This window comes from Cervus canadensis, chromosome 32, assembly GCF_019320065.1.
Source record: "Cervus canadensis isolate Bull #8, Minnesota chromosome 32, ASM1932006v1, whole genome shotgun sequence".
Lineage (NCBI taxonomy): Eukaryota > Metazoa > Chordata > Mammalia > Artiodactyla > Cervidae > Cervus > Cervus canadensis.
In genome coordinates, this window is record NC_057417.1 from 25,244,402 (window position 1) to 25,267,128 (window position 22,727).

At 44.9% G+C, this 22,727-nt stretch overlaps 1 long non-coding RNA gene across 2 annotated transcripts in view; it reads left to right on the plus strand.

Moving 5' to 3' along the window:
- The window catches only part of LOC122433104, a 481,223-nt gene that overhangs the window by 248,499 nt on the left and 209,997 nt on the right, over window positions 1–22,727 (plus strand). The gene's annotated exons all lie outside the window — the stretch shown is intronic.

Genomic DNA, 22,727 nt, shown 5'->3' on the forward strand with positions numbered 1-22,727 from the left:
ACTCAATGTCTGGCAAACCTAATTCATGGTCCTCCCACCCAAACCCAGTCTTCTACCTGACTTCTTTCTGTGTTTTGGGTCATCAAGCATTTGATTCTCTGCATGTCTTTTTTTTTTTTCTTAAACACATTTTGCCTCATTATGTCATCATAGCCCAGGCTGGTTGATTGTCCCTCTAACACTCCTCTCTCCTGTTTCCTGGCTGCTTCTTGAGTCTCAAATCTCCTCATCTCTCTCCTGGTCACTTACAGGTCCTCTAATCCGCTTCCTACTTCCAAGGTTTCTACTTCAATCCTCCCAAACAGAAGCTTAAGCTTCTTATAGAAATTGTCTAACCTGCCCCTCCACCCCTGCACCCCACCCATGCCCTTGCCCCCTGACTTTCAATAACTCCCCATTATCTATGGGAAAAAGCCTTGATTAGGTTCCCTGGAACTTTATGATAGGGTTTTCAACCAGCCTTGCAAACCTCATTGCTTCTTTTCATGCAACCCAGCCAAATCGGATTATCCTCGGTTTCTGAAACTCACGGCATACTTTCTGACTTAATATTTTTGTTTATAATTTTTTCTCTGCTCATCATGCTCTCATTCTCCATCACTGCCTACCAGATTCTACCTACACCTGAAGTTCAGCTCACATGCCACCTTTCTAAAGACCTCTCTTCTCACTTCAGGGAGCAATATTCTCTTCCTTTCCTGAAAGAATGCAATTTATTTTTGGACTTGATGTTTTCCAATTGATAATTGTGTGTTAAGTTTGAAGGCTCTGGAGGAGAAGTTCTCTGTCTTGTTCACCTTCATATCTTTTAAAGCAAGTGATACGTACTTCAGTGAATCATTTCATCATATGAACCAGAAGCACATGCCTGTGTGCATGTGTGCTCATTCCCTTTGATCGTGTCTGACACTTTGTGACCCCATGGACTGTAGTGCGCTCCAGACTCCATTGTTCATGGGATTTCCCAGGCAAGAATACTGGAATGGGTTGCCATGCCCTTCTCCAGGGTATCTTCCCAACCCAGGGATCGAGCCTGCGTCTTCTGCATCTCCTGTATTGCAGGTGAATTCTTTACCTCTGAGCCAACGGGGAAGCCCCAACAGGTAGCACACTGGGTCCCAAAGGAATGGAACAGAAGGATGGAGAATTCTGAATCTGCTGTGGGAGCAGGGAGTAATCAGAGCATGAGATATCGGCCTCGGCGGGTGATAGCAGAGTAACAAATACATTCACCTGGGCGGGGCATTGCCAGGGAAAGGGGAGATGTTGACAGCATCCTTCTTCAGCTTTACAATGTTGCCTCCGGCTGGCCCCGAGTGTGGACATGGGCAGGGCTCAGATAGAGCATGTGTGGTGTTGGATTATTCATTACACGCAGAACAATAGGGAACTCTACTGGGGAGAACGGGGGAGTTTGCTGGAAGCCAGTTGTTACGGCTCATAATATTACATCCAAGCCTTTTGTGTAATGTAACCCATTACCATATCCCCTGGGTGGCTCAAAGTCACAGAATCACAGAATGTAAGAGTTGGAAAGAAATTCAAAGGGAATCTTGTCAAATCCCCTAGTTTTATGAGTAGGAAAATTCAGATCCAGAAGGGTTAGATAATTCTCCCAAGGTTACATAGAAATACAAACCAGAGCCAAGATGAGAACTCAAAGGAGAAAAGAATAAATGTGTATCAAGTGCCTACTCTGCCGGTGCCGTATCAGCAAAGTGAGGTGAACCTCGAATTTCCCATTCGTGGGCAAGAAAGTCACAGCTCAGAAAGGTGCAACAGCAGAGGCAAATGATGGATCCATAATTTGGTTCCAAAATCTGGCTTCCAAGTAACACTGATGTGCTCAGTCGTGTCCAACTCTTTGTGACCCCATGGACGATAGCCCGCCAGGCTCCTCTGGCTGTGGAATATTCCAGGCAAGAATACTGGAGTGGGTTGCCATTTCCTCCTCCAGGGCATCTTCCGTACCACGGGATTGAGTCCACATCTCCTACATTGGCAGGCGGATTCTTTACCACTGGGTCACCTGGAAAGCCCAAGAGATGGCGTGTTTTACTCCTTGGTGCTCCTACTTAAAAGATAAGTGGATACAAAAAAAAAAAAAAGAAGAATTGCCTTTGTAAGTATCTCTTGCATACATTGAAGGCAAAAGGAGAAGAGGGTACAAGAAGATTAGATGATTAGATAGCATCACCGACTCAATGGACCTGAACTTGGGCAAACTCCGGGAGCTAGTGGAGGACAGGGAAGCCTGGCGTGCTGCAGTCCTTAGGGTTGCAAAGAGTCGGACGTAGCTTAGTGACTGAACAATAACAGCAACTTGCATACAGAGCCCTTGAGGTCCGTCACAGGGACACTCCCGTTCCCTTGAACACTGACCCTAGGAGGCAACGATCCTGTTCTTCATTTTGCTGAATATTAAATAACAACAAAGAGAGGCTAGGGTTGTCTTCCCAAAGTCATCCTGCTTGTAACTGGTACAACCAGAGTGAGAATCATGTCTGTTTTGCCTCGTTAGTCTCTTCACTGTTAAAGTTAAAGAACCCTTTGAGCCCCCTTTGAGCCCCGGTGCCCCAGTCACTTCTCCACCCCTAAACTGTCATTAAATGATGGAGTTAACCAAAAAAAGTTGAAGATGCGCTGAATTCCTGGGACCTGATGGTCTTTGCTGCTTGGTGACTTCCATCTTCTATTATGAGGGTTATCATTTTTAAAACTATGCAGGAAGAGGGAGAAGCATTGCTGAGGACCATGGCGTCTTAGGAGACTGAGGACCAGAAGGTGGTGGTCTCACGGATTTTATCTACTGACACCCGAGTCCTGGGAAGAAAGGAGGATATGGATACTGCCAAGGCAGGTGGCATCTGTGGCTATGATTTGGGTTTATGGCCTACGCTGAAGGCCTCTTGACTTGGCACAGAGAACATTCCATGAGATGGAAGTGTCCAGGACAGCTGATGAAGGTGGCATGAAAATGAATATTAAGGAGGATGGGAAAACCACCAGGAATCTTATTCTTACACAGTCATTGTGGCCTTGGATTTAAAAATATATATATTTGTATTGGAGTATAGGGCTTCCCTGGTAGCTCAGCTGGTAAAGAATCTGCCTGCAATGCGGGAGACCCTGGTTCGATTCCTGGGTCAGGAAGATCCCCTGGAGAAGGGATAGGCTACCCATTCCAGTATTCTTGGTCTTCCCTGGTGGCTTAGACGGTAAAGAATCTGCCTGCAATGCAAGAGACCTGGGTTCGATCCTTGGATTGGGAAGATCCCCTGGAGGAGGGCATGGCAACCCACTCCAGTATTCTTGCCTGGAGAATCCCCATGGACAGAGGGGCCTGCAGGGCTACAGTCCATGGGGTCGCAAAGAGTCGGAGAGGACTCGGTGACTAAGCGCAGCACAGCACATAGTTCATATACAATGTTGTGTTAGTTTCAGGTATATGGGGAAAAAATCTAATGAAGAGTAGATATATGTATATGGCCTTGAATAGTGAGCACAGCATAGGTGATTAAGTGACTCAGAGATTACAAAACGGCTGCACAGGTGTCAGCTTAAAGGGGCTCAGCATAAGACACAATCAAAAAGAAGCAGACAACTGTGTGGACAAGATGACTCTTTTTTTTTTTTTTCATTTATTTTTATTCATTGGAGGCTAATTACTTTACAATATGGTAGTGGCTTTTGCCATACATTGACATGAATCAGCCATGGATTTACATGTGTTCCCCATCCCGATCCCCCCTCCCGCTTCTCTCCCCACCCCATCCCTCTGGGTCTTCCCAGGGCACCAGCCCTGAGCACGACAAGATGACTCTTAAGGCCACGTTGAGAGTTGGTGATTCTTCAAGGCTGCTCTTGTCTTTCTTACACAACCCAAGTGTGCTCATAATGAGGACACTGGCTAAGTCTGACTAAACCCCCCATTTATCTGTTGGTGAATATTAAGTATAATTGATTTTTTCACACTTCAAATTTCCTCCGATACCTGGAGGAATGCTCATTGGCCATCTCCTATAACTAGTGAGCATCTAATTCTTAGAACCTTTCAAACAGCTGCCTGATTGGGGTTTGGGACATTGTCTCTTGTGCCTGCCTTCAGTCCCACTTCAGTCCGCCCTAAAATCTACCTTCAGACCAAACTGATAATAAATCATGTAAGGCAAACAAAATCCTTGCTAAGAAACACTGACCAACCCCCATTTGAAAATAGACATTGAATAGTTTAGACTTTGAACTCAGCTAGTAGAGAACTGATTTTAATCAAATTGTTCAGCTAGAATGATAAGTAGAAATCGTTGGATTTTAGTTCTGGCAGGTCTAAATGCTGCAGGTTTTTAAAAAGCTTGTACAAAATAGAGATTTCTGTGTATTTGAATGAATCGATTAGCAAAATGTGGACAAATTCTCTTTCCTGAACTTTTGTTTTGGAAAAAAAAATATTAATTTTAATGTCTTGTATTAAAATCGCAAAGACCTTGATTGTCATAAAGGTAATGCTTCTCATAAAAACAATGGGAAATGGCATCATCATTTAAAAAGCCTGATGTCTGTGGTTGTTTCATGTTGATGGATGGCAAAAAACAACCACAATATTGTAAAGTCATTAGTCTTCAATTAAAATAATTTTTTTAAAATGTAAAGAAAAAGCCTGGTGTTATTGGTTTGGTGGACATATCCAGTGGAAATGAAATGTGTATTCCTATTTAATATCACGAACAATTAGAGAATTTCATTAGCAAGTGCTATTCATGGAAACCTGCATAAATGAGAACATGTTTCTGGAACTCTAGGGGTGTTTTTGAGTCTCCGGCGTTCCGCGGTTCTCAGAAAGTCTTTTTTGGAAAAAAAAGGAAAAGGAAACCAGAATTTAAAGAAAAAGAAATCATTAATGCAGCCTGGCTTTCTGAGATCCCTAATGTGTTGTCCCAGAAATTCTCATTAAAAGTTGACAGGTGTGCTTTGTTAGAATGCGAACTCCTCTTTCCCATATCTCTGTCTCTGAACCATCTTTGGTTCCCCACCCTCCCAGCCCCCTCTTTCTTTTTATTAGAATGTTATCTACAGCTTTCAGGGTTTTTTTTTTTTTTCTCCCTCTTATCACATTTACATATTCTCTTCAAGAAGACTTGCTTCTAAATGCAGACAAAAATACAAGCTGCTCAACTTCCCTGGCATTATAACCGTGGCAGAGCATCTAAGGCCTAAATCTGATCCGCCTCCCACTTTACCTCCTCGTTTGACTCTCTTCCTGTCATTGTCATCGTCTGCACAGACCCAGGCCACTTCTTCCCTCGCTGTCATCCTTCCTGAATATTCTACTTGGAGTTGCTCATTGCCGCCGTGTTTCGTTTGGACTCTTTTAGGTAGTGGGTTATATAGCCCAAAGAAGTCCAGATTTATGACTTTTCTTTCAAACATACGTAGATTCGGTAACTGGAGGCCACATTGCTACCTGACAATATTCAGTGCTCCACAGTTTCACCAGCTCATGTTCTATGCCAGCGGTTCTCAAGCTGTGGTTGGGAACCAGCAGCATTGGGGCACCACCTAGGAATTGGTAGAGATGTGGTTTCTAGGCAATGCTCCCCACCCCCCTGCCCCCTATGACTCAGAATCTCTGGGGGTGGGGCTCAGCAACCCTTGCTTTTAACAAGCGTTTCAGAGGATGCTTGCCCGACCACTCTGGAGACGTGGTCCTCCTGTACTGTGGTCTCTTCAGACTCCTGAAGGCATCTGGGTTTGTCAGCCCCAGTCTACATTATCTGTAATCCTTACAAGTTCCTGGGACAGGTATTATTTTCCCATTTGATCGCTTAGTTCCTAATATGTCCAGGACTTCTGTAGTCATGGTGGGAAGTGTTTGGAACCACATTGTTGCCTCTGCATGTGAGATGGCGCTGGTGTGAGTTAGGTATTTTCCCCTTCTCTCTCTTCCATTAGTGGCTCAGATGGTAAAGAATCTGCCTGCAATGCGGGAGACTGGAGCTTTGGTCCCCGAGTCAGGAAGATCCCCTGGAGAAGGGAATGGCAACCCATTCCAATATTCTTGCCTGGAGAATTCCATGGACAGAGGAGCCCAGTGGGCTGCAGGCCGGGGGTTGCAAAGAGTCGGACACAACTGAGTGACCAACACTTTCTTTCTTCTCTTCCATTAAGTGTTGGTTTCTTTGCAGTTGTTCTTGAACAAGTGGTGTTCTTCCCAGGTGGGTTTAGTGCAGACTATGTAGAGGGCATTAATGGAACTAAGTCTTGTCTGTGTTAACTTATTTAATCTTCCCAGCAGTCCTGTTTAGTCCAGTGATGAAAGTGAGGCTCAGAAAGGTTCAGCAATTTGCCTGAGGACACACAGCTAGTAAGTGGAGGAGCTGGGAAGCCAGGCAGGCAGTTCAGCCCTAGAGCATGTGTTCTAACCACTATGCCTACTGCCTCTCTGAAGGGCAGGCTCTCCCGTTTGGCCTGGAGACAGTATGAAGCTTTTATCAGGTTTGTCCTTGGAACTCCTGATATTTGTCTGGTTTGCCTTCTGGATCTTTCAACTCTAAGAAACTCCGGGTATTGTCTCACCCTAATATCCCCAACTTAGTTCATGAGGAAGAATTGGTCTCTCATTTTCTGGGCATCTACCTTGAGATAAGGCTTTCCTGATAGCTAATCGGCGTGCAGATAAGAATCTGCCTGCAATGCAGGAGACAGGAGACCCAGGTTCCATCCCTGGGTAGGGAAGATTCCTTGGAGGATGAAAGAGCACCCCACTCCAGTATTCTTGCCTGGAGGATGCTAAGGGCTGCAGTCCATAGCGTCGCCAGGAGTAGGACATGAGTAAAACAAGAAACAGCAACCTTGAGATAAAGCCTGGTTCCTGAGACAATCTTATCTTTGAAACTGCCACGTGATTCTTGCCTGAACTGAGACGCCTGCTTGCCAAGATCCTAGTCCCTTTCTCAACCCTGCTGTTTAGCTTTCTTGGTTACCAGTATTTCCTGGCACATTTTGTGACCACAGGGCTTGTAGTGAGGTCACATCCACTCACCTAAAATTCTCTCTCATCCCAGAGTCCTTGCCTTGGTTTGCTCCTGTCTTGCCTATACTTGGGGACTAAATTATCAAACTTCCATATCTACACAGTAGAGAATAATGGCTTAAAAAAAATAATAACAAGACAGACTCTGAGAGCCAAAAGCTTGGATGGGAATCCTGGTTCTGCTACTCCAAGGTCAGCTGTATGACTTTTGGAAAGTTCTTTAACCTCTCTGTGACTCAGTTTCCTCATCTGTGAAATGGGTTGAGGTTAGTAACCATCACATATGCTTGCTATGACCCGGATCTAGAGTTGTTCATTACTTTGCTGACTCCCATGTCCATCTCTCTGGCCTGTGTTTAGGGGTAGTATTTTCCCTCCATTTAGTCCATGAAGACTGGGAGTTAAGTGAATATGTGTGGGTGTCTGGAATGTGAAGGGAACACCATTTCCCACTGGCTTCATGTGAAGAAGTTGGAAAGGTGCTTCTTGGTTGTGGGGGGAACCCTGAGAAATTGGGGACTAAATCTGATGTTGGCAGATTTAGGATGGAAAATGGCCAGCACCTACTTTGAGTTTGTGCTTAAAGTCCGAACCCTCAGAGGTTTCTCGAGTCCACGTCACATGTTCACGTCCATTCTCTCCTGCAGACGAGGTAACACTGAGGACTCTGTACCAGGCTTTGTTCTAGAAGCTCTAAAGTCTCAGGGGCACAGGTTAATCTCCGGTGGCGAGTGGGAGCTGGGGAGGAGAAAGAAAGCCAGCATCTCAACTTGAAGAGAAAAAGTTAAAATTTTTACATAACTTCCTGCTCTTTCTGCCTCTGTAACTCAGCTTGCTCCTTGCAAAGTCTAGATCACGTAGGTCTCAGAAAGTGGGGACTCACAATACTAGAAACTGGATTTTATCTCACTCACCCTTGTCCTGTTTTTTGCAATTGCCCTAGCCCCTGCAAACCCACAAACCCGCTTAATCACGCCTGTCCATGTATAAAAGCTCTGTAACCCCTTTGTTCGGGGCTCAGAGCTTAGAGTGTTAACCCCTCTGGGGCCACCAGCGTCATAAACCTGACTTCTCCAGCTCTCCGAGTGTGGTGCTTGGTTTCTCGAGTACTGGTTTCTGCAACAAACCATCAGACACGAAACAGCCCCTGAAATGGTGCTTCTTGGACCGTAGAGGCTGCTGGCGCCGCAGCTGTGAGCACACAGCCAAGCAGAGGCTGCATGTGGGAAGCGGCCGGTGGGCAACAGCTCAGCTCAGGGGCTGCCTGACTACCAAGCGGGGCGTCTGTGTCTCGTCTCGATCTACGGCAGTTACAGGAATGGATAAAGTCCATCCGTTTTGTCCAAACACGTCCGCCCACCATCCTTCCCTTCTGGTCCTGTCTCCACTCTTTCCTGGTCCTTCAACCTGCGCGCCCCCAACCCCGGCTTAGGTGTCTGGCACCTTGGTTTCCCTCACCTGCACTTATGTGTGCTCATCGCAGAACCAGCTCCTGCCACATTCCTTGTTGTTGTTCAGTCGCTCAGTCGTGTCCGACTCTTTGCGACCCTACGGACTGCAGCACGATAGGGTTCCCTGTCCTTCCATCTCCTGGACTTCGCTCAAACTCATGTGCTTGAGTTGGTGATGTCATCCAACCATCTCATCCTCTGTCACCCACTTCCCCTCCTGCCTTCAATCTTCCCCAACATCAGGATCTCTTCCAATAAGTCGGCTCTTCGCATCAGGTGGCCAGGTTATCGGAGCTTCAGCCTCAGCATCAGTCCTTCCAATATATATTCGGAATTAATATGTATGAGTAGCCAATCAGTTCTCTGTTTCTACAGGGATCACTCTTGACTTCTGATCTCTCAATGTGAAACCAAATTGTGTCCTCTGCTTAAAAAAAAAAAAAGAAGAAGAGTCCAGTATAAGTTTTGGGGTATGGTGGACTTAAAAAATATTCACAACCTAAAAGTTGACAGTTATGTTTTATTCAGTGGGAATTTTTAGGTGCTCAAACCAGGAGACAGAGTCTCAAATAGGTCTGGGAGAAATGCCTTGAGGTGGTGAGGGGCGGAGTCAGGTCATGTAGAGGCTTTGCAACAAAGCGCAGGTAGTCTGAACATCAATAGCTTATTGCTATTTAAAGAAAACCCTATAACCCAAGTTAAGGAATTCAGTGGCTTTTCTCTGTACGGGAAGATGGGAAGATGCAAGAGTCTGGGCTCTCAGAAATCATTCCTTTCATATGCACCTTAGCAATCTGGGGCCAGTATCCTGTTTTCACATCCTGAGTTCCTCAAGCCTCACTCTGGAGAGCGTGACTGCAGTCCGATGGATGCTAGATTGCTGGCATTCTTTCCTTTCTGAGCTTCCTCAGGGCTCACCAGCTCAGCATCCACGGTGGCTGCAATTGCTGGTGATGGTGACATCTTTGTTCATTGATATGGCAGCAAATGTTCCATTTGTCAGCATCACTGGGTAGAGTCCCCTCCCACGTCCTTCTGAGGATCCCAGGACACACCCCGAGTGGATGGCCCTTTGTTTCTCCTCAAAATCTGTTTCCTCTGTCTCAGTCCTGCCCTTAAACACTCCCCAGATGCACTTCCCCTCCTCCCAGGACTGATCTGAGAGCCTGCAGCAGAGAAGGGAGAGGATTCTGATTAAAAACCTCTTCGCGGTAGCCGGGCAATCAGGTGTTCATTATCTCGTGACACAGGAGTACTGAAATGGAACATTCACATATTTTAAACTCGCAGAGAATTGTGCTTTAATATAATTATTTTTGAAAGATTCTTCATCTGAAAGGTTAATAAGAGCAATATAGGTTAATAGCAGCACCAAGGAAGCCGACATCCCCTGGTGATCGACCTTATTGATATGTAAAGTGCCCTGTGGCTCACCTTGGGCTGTGTGGTCCCTCTTCCCAGTCAATTATCTCCTAATGGTCCCCGCCTCCTCTGCGTGGCTTACCTGTCCAGGCCTGCCGTGCAGTTCCATCCGTCTCCTCTGAAGAGGAGGTATCCTCAGATTCTCAGCAGACCTACCTGGTCTCTGACTTGTCCAGGGAGGATGGTAGAATTGGAGAGAAGGGAGACGACATTTATCAAGCTAGTCCCGTGTCCTGGACCCTAGGCTGGCTCTTTGACATGGCTTGATCTCTTTAGACCTTATAGTCAATTCACGGAGGCGTCATGACTTGTCCCTTTTTAGAGATGGGAAAATGGAGGTTTTGAGACCTATTCATGGCCACAGTTAAAAGTGGCATTGCTTGGACTTTCCTGGTGGTCCACTGGTTAAGAATCTGCCTTCCAATGCAGGGGATGTGGGTTCAATCCCTGGTCAAACTAAGATCCCACACGCCACAGCTAAAACTCTTGTGACCCCATGGACTGTAGCCCACCAGGCTCCTCTGTCCGTGGGATTTTCCAGGCAAGAATACTGGAGTGGGTAGTCCTTTCTTTCTCCAGGGAATCTTCCCAACCCAGAGTTCAAACCTGGGTGTCCTACATTGGAAGCAGATTCTTTATCCTCTGAACCACCAGGGAAGCCCAATAAATGCATACATCTAATATTAAATAAAGGGCTCAAGAATATAGTTAAATAAGTTGCTTGCTTCTGAGAAACTTATTTCAAAGTCTCCATTACCCATTTTTTAAAATGACAGTTAAACAATGAGGACATAGACAGGTTCCTCTTGGTGCAGACGGATGGAGATGAGCTGATGGAGGTGAGAGAGCAGATGGGTTTGGACAGAGTCATCCAGGCAGAATTCAGGGAGATGATTTCAGAAACCATAAGCACAGCCTAGAAGATGGGATTCCTGGGAAGGCATTTGGTGGTCAGGGTCTCCCTTGAGTTTTCCAGTGGAGAAGTCGTTTCTAAAGACAGGTGCCTTTGTGTGCCTGAGCTGGTGCGTCTCAGAGCAGCTGCATGTCCTCACAGGTGGCCTGAGGCTGGTTCTGAAATGCCAGGCCCTCCAGCCCTGCCCCGAGCTCCCTGCTCCCGGTCACCAGCTGGGGGTGTTGCCTCACGCCCAGGAACAGTGGAAATGTTCCAGCTGAGATCCGATGTGACATTGAGGCTATTTCCAACTAGATGGCCTAATGTGGTTAAAATAAGAACACGACACAGAAATCTGGGAAAATAGGGTTTGCTGCCGCCGCCTTGAGCCTAGCATTTGTTCGACTGCTGCTGTGAAGATGAAAACCTTGGAACACAGAAGAAAGGGTCCTGTTTAAAGGTCTTTCCTAGATCACTTGGTGTCCCCTCTCTCACCGATGTGGGGGTCAGGCTAGCTGGCTCAGATCACCAGGCCTGCCCTTCCTTCTAGCGAAGCCCCCTTCCAGTGTCGTTCAGACCCTCGTCCATCTGACAGCCCTGCCCCTGAACCACCGAGGGCCCCTGTGTCCGGGATCACTGGCTCTGTAGCTGCTGTGAAGGCACTGACTCCCCTGCTTTTGTTGTTGTTCAGTTGCTCCGTTGTGCCTGACTCTTTGGAACCTCATGGACTGCAGCCCACCAGGCTTCTCTGTCCACGGGATTTTCCAGGCAGGAATACTGGAGTGGGTTGCCATTTCCTTCTCCAGTGGATCTTCCCGACCTAAGGATTGAACTTGTGTCTCCTGCATGGGCCCGCAGATTCTTTACCACTGAGTCACCTGGGAAGCCCAGGAGTATCTTTAGTTATGGTATTTGGTCTGAGTCCCTGGTTCTAAGACTCTTGGAATCCTTGGAGTGATGAGTGTCTTTTTATGTTGCTGAAATGAACAGAGGCTGGGGTCCCCAGGGAGCTTCGGGTTGAGAGCTGGTAAGAAAGACCATGGAATGATTAGAGGGTTAGAACTTTCAGCTCTCCCCCACAACCTCTGGGGATGGGAGAAAGCTGGAGATTGAGTTAAATGCCCATGGTCAATGACTTAATCAATCATGCCCAAATATTGGGGTTAGAAGAGTTTCTGGGTTGGTTAAGACATCAGTGTGCTGGGAGGGTGGTGCTCCCAGACAGAGCATGGGATGTCTGTGCCTGTCACCCCTCACCCCGGGCCCGATGCATCTCTTCTAGTGGACTGTTCTTGAGTTTCATCCTTTAGAGTAAACAGTATTGGTATAGAAACTGTTTCCCTGAGTTCTGTGAGCCTTTATAGCAAATTATCAAACCCGTGGAGAGGTCCTGGGAATTCTGGATTTGAGGCCAAGCTGGATAGAGTGTTGGGCTTCCCTGATAGCTCAGCTCATTAAAGAATCAGCCTGCAATGCAGGAGGCCCCAGTTCAATTTCTGGGTTGGGAAGATCCGCTGGAGAAGGGATAGGTTACCCACTCCAGTATTCTTGGGCTTCCCTGGTGGCTCAGACAGTTAAGAATCTGCCTGCAATGTGGTAAACCTGAGTTCGATCCCTGGGTTGGGAAGATCCTCTGGAGATGGGATTGGCTACCCGCTCCAGTATTCTGGCCTGGAGAATTCCATGGACAGAGGAGCCTGGCAGGCTATAGTCCATGGACTTTCTGAGTGACTTTCACTTTCTTTTTTCTTTTGGGCAGATTCTAGTAACCTGGAGACTCACTACTTGTGATTGTGGGGTTGGGCTTGTGGGCCTGAACCCTTAACCTGTGGGTTCTCTGTGACTCTGGGTGCTTAGAGTTAGAATTGCTAATGTGAGGGGGAAAACAACACCTTTGTGTCAAAAGGGTTGTGCATAGAGGAAACAGGCTTGCTTTTCAGAAGACAGGAGAGGGAAGCAACAGGCCACCAAGGGACTCATCCATCTGAGCCTCTGCACTCTCTGTTCCACCACCTGGAACTCTCTTCCCCAAGGTTTCAGTCTCAGCCCAAACCTTGGGCGCCTCCTCAGAGTGGGTTTCCGTGACTTAATTCACACCACCCACCCCCACCACTGTTGACCACATTATTCTGGTCTCTTGTCTAGAAAGCAAGCTTTGGTAGTTAAGAACACTGGCCTAACTTCCATAGTCATTGAGTTGTTGGTCTGTTGGTTTTAGTGTCTGTGTCCCTGACTGGAATCTAAGATCCAGGAGGTCAGAGGGTTGGACTCAGTTCACCAGCCCCTTTTTCATAATTGTGTTTTTCTTTTGAGTAGGACAGCTACTAGCTTTTGATGTAATACCTCCCGTTTACTCCCTGTGCATCCCTCTAGGCCATCAATTACCTACCCAGACCTGGGCCTGAGGGCGAGCTGATCAAACTTCACTGGGCCAGGTCTGCATCCAGATGGCAGGTTCTAAGATTTAGGATTGGAGCATCTGTGTTTGTGCAAAGCCTGAGGAAGACACTGGCTTCAGCTCTTTGGGCGCATTTCAATGCCGCTTAAAAACACCTTCTACTTCAGACAGATGGAAAGACAAAAATTAGACTAGCAAAAGGATCTTTATAACGTACACTGGCACTGGAACTCATTATCATAAGTTGAGTGAATTCATCTATTGCTTAATTTAAAAAATAATTTGAGTTGAAATTCACCTAACATAAAATCAATCATTTTAAAGCGAACAGTTTAATGGCATTTAGCACTGTTTACAAGGTTATGCAACCCCCACTTCAATACCTAGCTCCAAAACATTTCTACCACTCCAAAGTAAAACCTGTACCCATTAAGCAACTTTCCCCCACACCTCCCTGCATGATTTCCTGGCAGCTACCCATCTGACTTCTGCTTCTGTGGATTTCTTTATTCTTGATAGTCCATATACATGGAATTACACTATATGTGACCTTCTGTGTCTGGCATCTATCACGTAGTGTAATGTTTAAAGGCTCATCTATGTTGTTGGATGTATCAGTCCTTCATTCCTTTTTATGCCTGCATAATATTCCATGGCATGGATATGCTGCCATTTGTTTATACATTCACTTGTTCATAGATGTTTGGGCTGTTTCTATTGCATTGGCCAAAAGTTTGTTTCCATATATGATCTTATGAAAAAACTTAACAATTTTTTTAGCCAACCCATTGCCTTTTGATCAGTATGAATATAGGTGTACATGTACTTGTTTGAGCACTGTTTTCAAAATGGTTCTTTACCTAACAGTGGACTTGCTGGGCCAAATGGTAATTCTATGTCTAACTTTTTCAGGAACTGCTGAATAGTTGTGCAGAGAGTCATGAGCCATTTACATGCCCACTGGCAGTGTGCAAAGAGTTACAATTTCCCCACATTCTCACAAATCTTTACTTTTTTGTTGTAAGAAATGTAATGTGGGGAATTTTGTTGTGAATCACCAGGAGTTCACATCCTGCTTCAGAGGAATGATGTTCAGCCATCAGTTATTTTCAGAGCTCAGTCTCTCTTACTGGGTGAAAAGGATGAGTCCTTACACACCATTTTAGCATCTTTCCAGCAGTGATGATTAGTGAGTGATCAAGGCATTTGGAAATCAGACTTCTATTGACAACCAAGCATTCTAATATTTGGAAGCAGACTGTATTCCTCTATAGTAGATAAATATCAGAGCCCCAAAGAATGAAATGAGAGTTCTGTTCTCAGAGTGACAGTTTAGAGAACCTAAGGTCTTTTCTAAACAAGGTGGTTGAATATAGCAAATAAAGTGAGATATGCTGAATTGGTGAATAGGGAAGGGTGCAGTGAGAAAAACACTGCTGTTGAAGGTGGAAGACTGGAATTTGAACAAATTTGGGGCTGGGAAAATCCCTTCATGGCAGGACTGGTAAGATAGTGCCTGGCATGTATGTATGCACTAAATTGAGCTGGAAATGCTGGAAAGCCCCGTTATAACCATTGAAGTTGGCCTGGAGGCATAGCTCTACCTCGAAGACTGAGTTTGATTCAGTTGCTACAGCAAGTTTGGACTTCAGACTTCCCAAGACTTCTGATGCTTTACCTGGGGTCTTGCTTTGGGGTGAAGTCACTCAGAGCTTTCAGAACCAGGAGGGGACCATACAGTGGCAGGTCAGGACAAAGTGAACGGTGATGTAAGGTGGAATATGTCCATGGGATGTGAAAGTGAAGCCCAGGCAGTGGTGGGCTTGGACCAGAGCCTGGCTGGGTAGGTGATACCCAGTTCAAACAAGGATGAATCTGAGAGTCGGAGAGGTACTCAGCCTAGAGCAAAACCCAGGGAGGATGGGCAGAGAGGACAGGTTTGAAGCAAAGCCATGGGAAATGATACCATGGAGTGGGTTGCATTGAAGGGCTACCGACCTGTACCTATCGACCCCTATTTGTGAATCCTAAAGGCACATTCCTTTAGAAGGATGGAAGGAGGTGTGGGAATCAGCTTGTCTCTGGATGTCCCTTCTACCTCTAAATTCTCAAGCTCTGTGGACTTGGGAATGCTGCTGCTGTTCAGTCACTGCGTCATGTCCAGCTCTTTGTGACCCCATGGATTACAGCCCACCAGTCTCCTCTGTCCATGGAGCATTCCAGGCAAGAATACTGGAGTGGGTTGCTGTGCCCTCAGGCATCTTCCCGACCCACAGATGGAACAAATGTCCCCTGCTCGGCAGGTGGATTCTTTGCCACTGAGCCACGTGGGAAACCCAGACTCAGGACACGGGAATATTAATATGAAGGAAGCTGACTCTGTGTTAACACTGATGCTTTACATCTGCCAAGTTCTAGAATCAATGAGACTTGATATGAAGAGGTTCTGAGATGCTGCCTTTCAGGTCCCCAGGATCGACCTCATTGTGCTTCTTGCTCTAGCCTTGGGTAAGGGAAAGATGAGCTGCAGAAAAGCAGGAGCCGTTCACTTTGTTGCCTTCAGTGTGTATGTGGTAGTGTGGGTGCCTTGAGATTTTTAAACATTAGCTACCTTTAAATCAAGTTGGGCACCTTATAAATCAAAATGATAAATGATTGATAAATAAACTGTCATTGCTACAATTAGATTTTCCATTATACTTGTATGCTATAATTTAAAATGTAATTTCCCTTGAAGCTCATAAAGGCACTATAGTAATAGGGTGTCACAATGTATTAGGGGCACGTGTGAGCCTAGTGGCTGAGCACGGGCTTTGATGAAGTGCGAGATTGAGCCGTAGGGTTTAATCCAAGAGCACAGGTCTGTTTTGGGTTTCAGGGGGAAGACTATATGACGTTCAAAGTACTGGGTGTTTCAGCTAGACAAGCAGGGGATCTAAGAGGAAGGAAATTCGATAAAGGGACACACAAAAAAATGAATTGGCAGAGGAAAGAACGCTGGACTAGAGGTGGAAGATCATGGCTCAGTCTTGGATTGGCTGCATCATTTCACATGCATTGCTCTGCCTTTCTCAACAACAATTTAATGAGATTTATCAGGAAAGACAAATATATTTTCTACTACTCAGTTTCCTCCAGTGAGCAGTGAGAGAATTGAGCTGCTGATGACTCACTAAACTCAAATCTTTGGAAATGGGGTTTAAGGATCTGCATGTCTAATAAATGTCCCTGGTGATTCTGATTGTAGCCACATCCTGTCTTCAAATATTTGGGGACAATTGCTATAACACTTCATAATCTCAAGACAAATTCTACAAAGACATGGCTTAGTGACTTCTTTCTTATTTTATCTTTCAAGTTCTAGACATCTGGATTTTTATTCCATGATGCCTGAATTTCCCAGAGACTAGACAAGTTAAGAAAAATACTTAATCTTATCCTTATCTCCACTCTTAATTTTTTTTTTTTTGCAAAGTGTAATATTTTTGCTTGGTAAATTCAAAATTTAGTTCAGTGATGAAACATTTTATTAGCTGAATAATATCTTTAAAATTAAAACATAATTAAAATTATTTTATTCATTATTAAACCACAATATTATTATGCATCACTGCATCAGACTGATATGTAGGTGTGAATCTTCCCTATTGTGTAAAAAAGGCATCAGTGTAATTAAAAAGTACTAATCCAGTACACTGTTTTCCCTTTTTTTTTTTTTGTTTTCCCTTTTTGTACTGTAATATTATTTACTTCTTTGTTTGTCTTACTATGGCCTGATTTTATTTTTGTTAAGGTATAACTGACACAAAATAATATATTAGTTTCAAGTGTACAACATGTTTCAATGTTTGTATATATTATGAAATGATCAAAGCAATAAATCTAGTTAATATCTGTTACCATACTTTGTTACAGAATTGTTTTCTGTGTGTGGTGAAAACTTTTAAGCTCTACTCTCTTAGCAACTTCCAAATATTCAATACAATTTTATTAACTCTAGTCAACATGCTGTATATTACATCCCCATGACTTGATTACTTACAACTGGTAATGTGTACTTTCAACTCCTTTCACCCCCTGCTTCAAATGACAGCACCCAAATAAATTTATATTTAAATGTCTATGGAGGCATTTAGTGCAGACTTGGAGTTAGGTTCCACCCTCACACACACACACTCAAAAATATTGTGGCTTCCCTTGACCATTAACAGTGAGAAGCATTATGTTTGAACATAGAGACCAATTCTCTCTTCTGGTTCCTCAGTCACCTTCCCTAACGCGTGCATGCTCAGTCGTGTCCAACTCTTTAAACCCCCTGGACTGTAGTCTACCAGGCTTCTTCTGTCCATGGGATTTCCCAGGCAAGAATACTGGAGTGGGTTGCCATTTCCCACTCCAGGGGATCTTCCTGACTCAAGGATCAAATTCGAGTCTCCTGCTTTGGCAGGAGAATTCTTTACCACTGTGCCATCTGGGAAGCCACCTTCTCTAATCCCTTCCCGCAAATGACTCTGCGAACAACTTGCACATCTCCATGGATGAGGATCTCTTTCACGCCTCCGCCAATCACGATCCATCTGAATACCTAGAGTGTTGTCTCTAAAACATGATGCATGTTTCAGAATGGAAAAGGAAGCCCTGGGCTGTCAGAGAAGGGTCAGATTTCCACAAACATTTTAAATCCCCATTCCCCCTCCACACCTTATTAGTGCCATGTCTCCACGTGGAAAATCCTCCCACAGAGTGAGCAGAACAGATGTCACCAGGCTGGTGTTAAATCAACAGTTCAGTCCCTGTGCTCACAGAGCCCCTTTGACCCATGCTTTTTGGAATGACCTGAGATCATTACAGACTCAGTCAAGTGTGGCTGTGAGGGTCTGGTTGGTGTCAGAAACCCTTATGCCCATTTATAATTCCTCATGTAGCTCTTTCCCTGTCCCCAAATTGGCCATCAAGTGGTTCAATTGACCTTGAAATGTAGATTGTAAATTGTGACTTGAGAAAACCAGAGATTCCAGAGTGATTTTTCCTTCCAACCTGGCCTTAACATGCCAACCTTTTTATTCTTAAGTTTCCTAAGGATTTTTTTTTTCCCACCTGCTCAGAAGAATACATGGCATCTTACTCAGGCAAGGCCTTATTAGCAAGGGCTCTTGTTCAGACTGTTCTAGCAATTCATTAACATTAATGAATCCAGCGTCCTAGACCTTGATTGGAAGTTCATGCAGTGTAAGAGAAGGTTGATCAGAATTGCTATTGGAGTGGGAGAATCTTTCCAACCTCTCTCCCTGGGATGGTGGACACCTATAGGGAAATCTTTCCCTAAGATTTATCAGAAGGTTGGCTGGTGCATTTTGGAAGCTGATGAGTTGTTAAGCTAGGGCCTTCCCTGGTAGCTCAGTGGTAAAGACTCCACCTGCCAATGCAGGAGACACTGGTTTGATCCCTGGTCAGGGAAGATCCCACATGCCAAGGAGCAACCTAGCCACAACTAGTAAGCCTGGGCACTCTAGAGCTCCTGCTCCGAAAGAAGAGAAGCCACCACAATGGGAAGCCCACGCTCTGCAACTGGAGAGTAGCCCCCGCTCACTGCAATGAAGACCCAGCACAGCCAAAAATAAAGAAATAAAAACTTTAAAAAAAAAAGAGTTAAGCTAGGACTGGTCATTAAATAACTCTTGGGTGTAGCAAATGTTTAAGTTTTCTACTGGAAGTCTCACCGTCTGTCCTTTATTGAGCCCATCTTTTCATGAAATGTTCCCTTGGTATCTCTAATTTTCTTGAAGAGATCTCTAGTCTTTCCTGTTGTATTTGTTTCCTCTGTTTATTTGCATTATTGACATTGTTCACAAACTCCTGGGGACAGTCAAGGGCAGTAAGTGTGGCATGCGGCAGTCTATGGGCTTGCAAAGGGGCAGATGCAACTGAGTGAACAGTGACAACGGCTAGAAGCCTTCCACCAGGCTCTGCCTTGTCTGCCTTGATTCGAGAGTTAGCCGAGCTGTTTTCTGGTGCGCTCTGCTGTCATCCAGATAGAGAGACCCTTTCTCGGCTTTCGTCTGTAGCCTGCCTTCCACACTCCTTTACACTCCCTGTCAGCTCTTAGGGAGTGGTCTCCCAGCTGTATTTATGTCTGCCTCACTTGCACCCAGAGCTTAACATTTCCACTCCATTCTATTGAGTGGAGATGCATTCTTCAGTGCATCCAGGTCTTCTGAATTAATCCAAGGGAGGGGGAATCACAAACAGAAAGTTGAATAGTCCTTCACTGATCCATGGACCTGAAAAATCCAGAGAAGAAATCCAGCCCTACCTTATCGTGTAGCAAGGAAGAAACTGGGGCTTACAGGGGAGGTGTGATGGGCCGGAGGCCATCCAAGTGGGTGCCATGACGGCCACCAGGCCTCATCTGTTCTTTCTCCATCTTTTCAATTAATGTAGGAATCCTGGATCACTGTGATTTGAACCCCAAAGCACTGAAGTTTATAAATTCTGGCCACTTGTAATTCAGCAGAGATATTGGAAAAATCCCATTATAGTTGGACTTCATTTTGCCTGAGAGAAGTTGCATGTAAATCTAATCATATTTGAAAAATAGAAGGAAATTGCTCTCTTGAAATGAACCCCATAGTCAAATCTTTTATGAAGCTAGAGATCCTTTTCTTATGTGAATAATTGCAACCTGGTTAATCTATTTTTGTTATGTTCAGTTTCTGGAAAGTAAAGCCCTTCTTATCTGGGAGAACAACAGACCTTGAAGGTAGGGGCAGTGAAAATGACTGGAAAGGTAGAGGTGGGAGTTTAGGAAGTTCAGATATCTTCAGATGGTCTGAAACAGGCTTGAATGATTTCTCTTTGGCTCAAGTTTTCTTTTTTTTCTTTTTTTCTCCCTTCAAACTTTAAACTTTTTATTTTGCGTTGGGGTAGAGTTGTTTAACAATGCTGTGGCAGTTTACGGTGAACACTGAAGGGACTGAGACATACACACATGTATCCATTCTCCTCCGAACCCACCTCCCATACAGGCTGCCACATGACGCTGAGCAGAGTTCCCTGTGCTATACAATAGGTCCTTGTTGATTATCCATTTTAAATATAGCAGTGTGTACATGACCATCCCAAAGTCCCTAACTATCACTTCCCCTCCACACCCATAAATTTGTTTTCTAAGTCTATGAGTCTCTTTGTCTGGTAAGTTCATTTGTATCATTTCCTTTTGGATTCCACATATAAGGGATGTCATATGATATTTCTCCTTTGTCTGACTTACTTCTCTTAGTATGACACTCTCTAGATCCATCCATGTTGCTACAAAGGCATTATTTCATTCTTTTTAATGGATGAGTAACAGTCCCTTGCATATATGTACCACAACTTCTTTATCCGTTTCTCTGTCAATGGCCTTTGTCTCAAGTTTTAATTCTTCAATGAAGAGATCTTATTGATTCAGTAGACCATAGTCATTGTTGGGAGGAGTTTTCAAAGCTGACCATATCACAGGTTGCTTTGTTTATAGTTGTGCATATTGTAGGGCATTAGATGTCTAATCCATTTTGCTAGGCTAGTGAGAGTAACATAGCTCTTGCATTAGGACCAGTGCGATATGTATTGACTTTCTTAAATGAATGTTTATAGGTGGAAATGGCCAAGAATGGAACTGGGAACACAGTCTAGCTGTATGTGGTCCCATTTGACAACCCCCAGCCCCATGTGTGCCTGAGAGGTAGCTAGATTAAATTGTGATGTATTGAGAGTGTATAATACAGACTGGATTTCAGACAGTACAAGAAAGAAGTAAAATGTATCATGATCACATTTTACTTTTTTTTTTTTTACTTCACTTTATTTTGAAATGACAATATTTTGGATATGTTGGGTTAAATAAGACATATTATTACAAATTGAAAAGAATTAAATGGCCTGTCATAGTATTAGCATATTTTTTATATTTCTTTTCCCCTTCCCTTCCCTCTCCTTTCTTCTCATCTTTCTGTCTTCTTCATTGTGTAAAGGTGAACATGTTGCAAGAAGCTTTGATTATTTTCTGCCTTTAGTTTAAAGATAAACTGGGTTTTCTGCCCAGCTGAGGGACAAGGAAGGATAAAGGATGCAGGCATCTGGTACTGGCAACATGCCAGGCTCCCTGGGAATAAACAGTAAGTACTCATTAGTGCTGCTGTAGCTACGGTCCAGAAAATTCCCACCCACCTCCAGAAAATTCCAGAACGAGCATCTCTTCAGCATCTCTTTATGCAAAATGCTTTGCTGAGAACTTTAGAAAGGTAGACATCCAAGGCTTCTTTCCCAGATTCCTAATTCTGTCCCTTCCTTCTCTTTTGGAGGACTTAGGCCAGCGGATTCTCTTGAGCACACGTGTTTAGCTTTGTCACAGCCAAAGACCAAGAGAGCTGAAAGACCTTAGGCTCCGTGTGCATGGGCAGGACCACTCCCCCAGAGGTGATGGCAGGAATTAAAGTGCAAGCTGTGAAACTGGACACATCCTTGGCAATTATCTCAATGGTAGGAGTTGCCCTGTGCTAAAAGCTGCCGCATATAATCTGTCTCCTTTAATCCTGCTGGCTTCTCTTCCCCACTTCCCTCCAGCTTCCCTACTTTCCAGCCTCTGTGTCCTCTGGCTTTGTCACAGGAAGGGGGACCTCTTCCAGGGTCTGAGAGTAAGCTCTTGTCTAACACTCAAAAGTTAATTGTCCAAAGAGACATGCTGACAAAAGCAAATGACTTTCCTGTGAGGGGCGCCTGGGAGGAGGTGGGTAAGGGAACCCAGGAGAGCTGCTAGGCCGTGTGGCTCACAGGCTCAGGTTTTATGGTGATGGGGTTAGTTTCCGAGGTGTCTCTGCCTCTCTGACTCAGGGCCCTTCCTGATGCTTCGTGCATCTCTCAGTGGAGATGGATGATTCTAGCGCAGAGGATTCTGGGAGATTGGTAGGACTTATGGACTGACATCTCCTCCCTTGTGATGGCCCCTCCAGAGTTCTCCTGGTTAATTTTCTTTTTAATTTATTTATTTTGCTGCGCCGGGTCTGAGTTGTCAGCATGCAGGGTCTTTAGTTGGGACTTGCGAACTGATAGTTGTGGCCTGTGGGATCTAGTTCCCTGACAAAGGATTGAATCCAGGCCCCCTGCATTGGTAGAGCAAGGACTTAGCCACTGGACCACTGGGGAAGTCCCATTCCCCATGAGTTTTCTGTAGCAACCCAGTGTTCTATCTTGGGACCTCTTGTTGCCAGATAACCCATGCAAGCAATCATCATTCTGCCTAGCCAAGGCAGCCAGTTTTGGCCAGAGGTTCCCTAACAGCTTTACTATTATTCCTTACATTCTATCCTTCCTCTCCCTGCAGCTGCTCTAGTGGACTCAAAATTGCTTTACATTTAGATGAACTGGGCTTGGGCTGAGGCTGCCCATTTGCTGCTGATACCCGTTATATCCTGGCAGAGCTGTATAGCCATTCAAGAGCATCCACTGATGGTGGGAGTGAGCGACACACTGGGGAGGGCAAAGGTCTCCTATGCT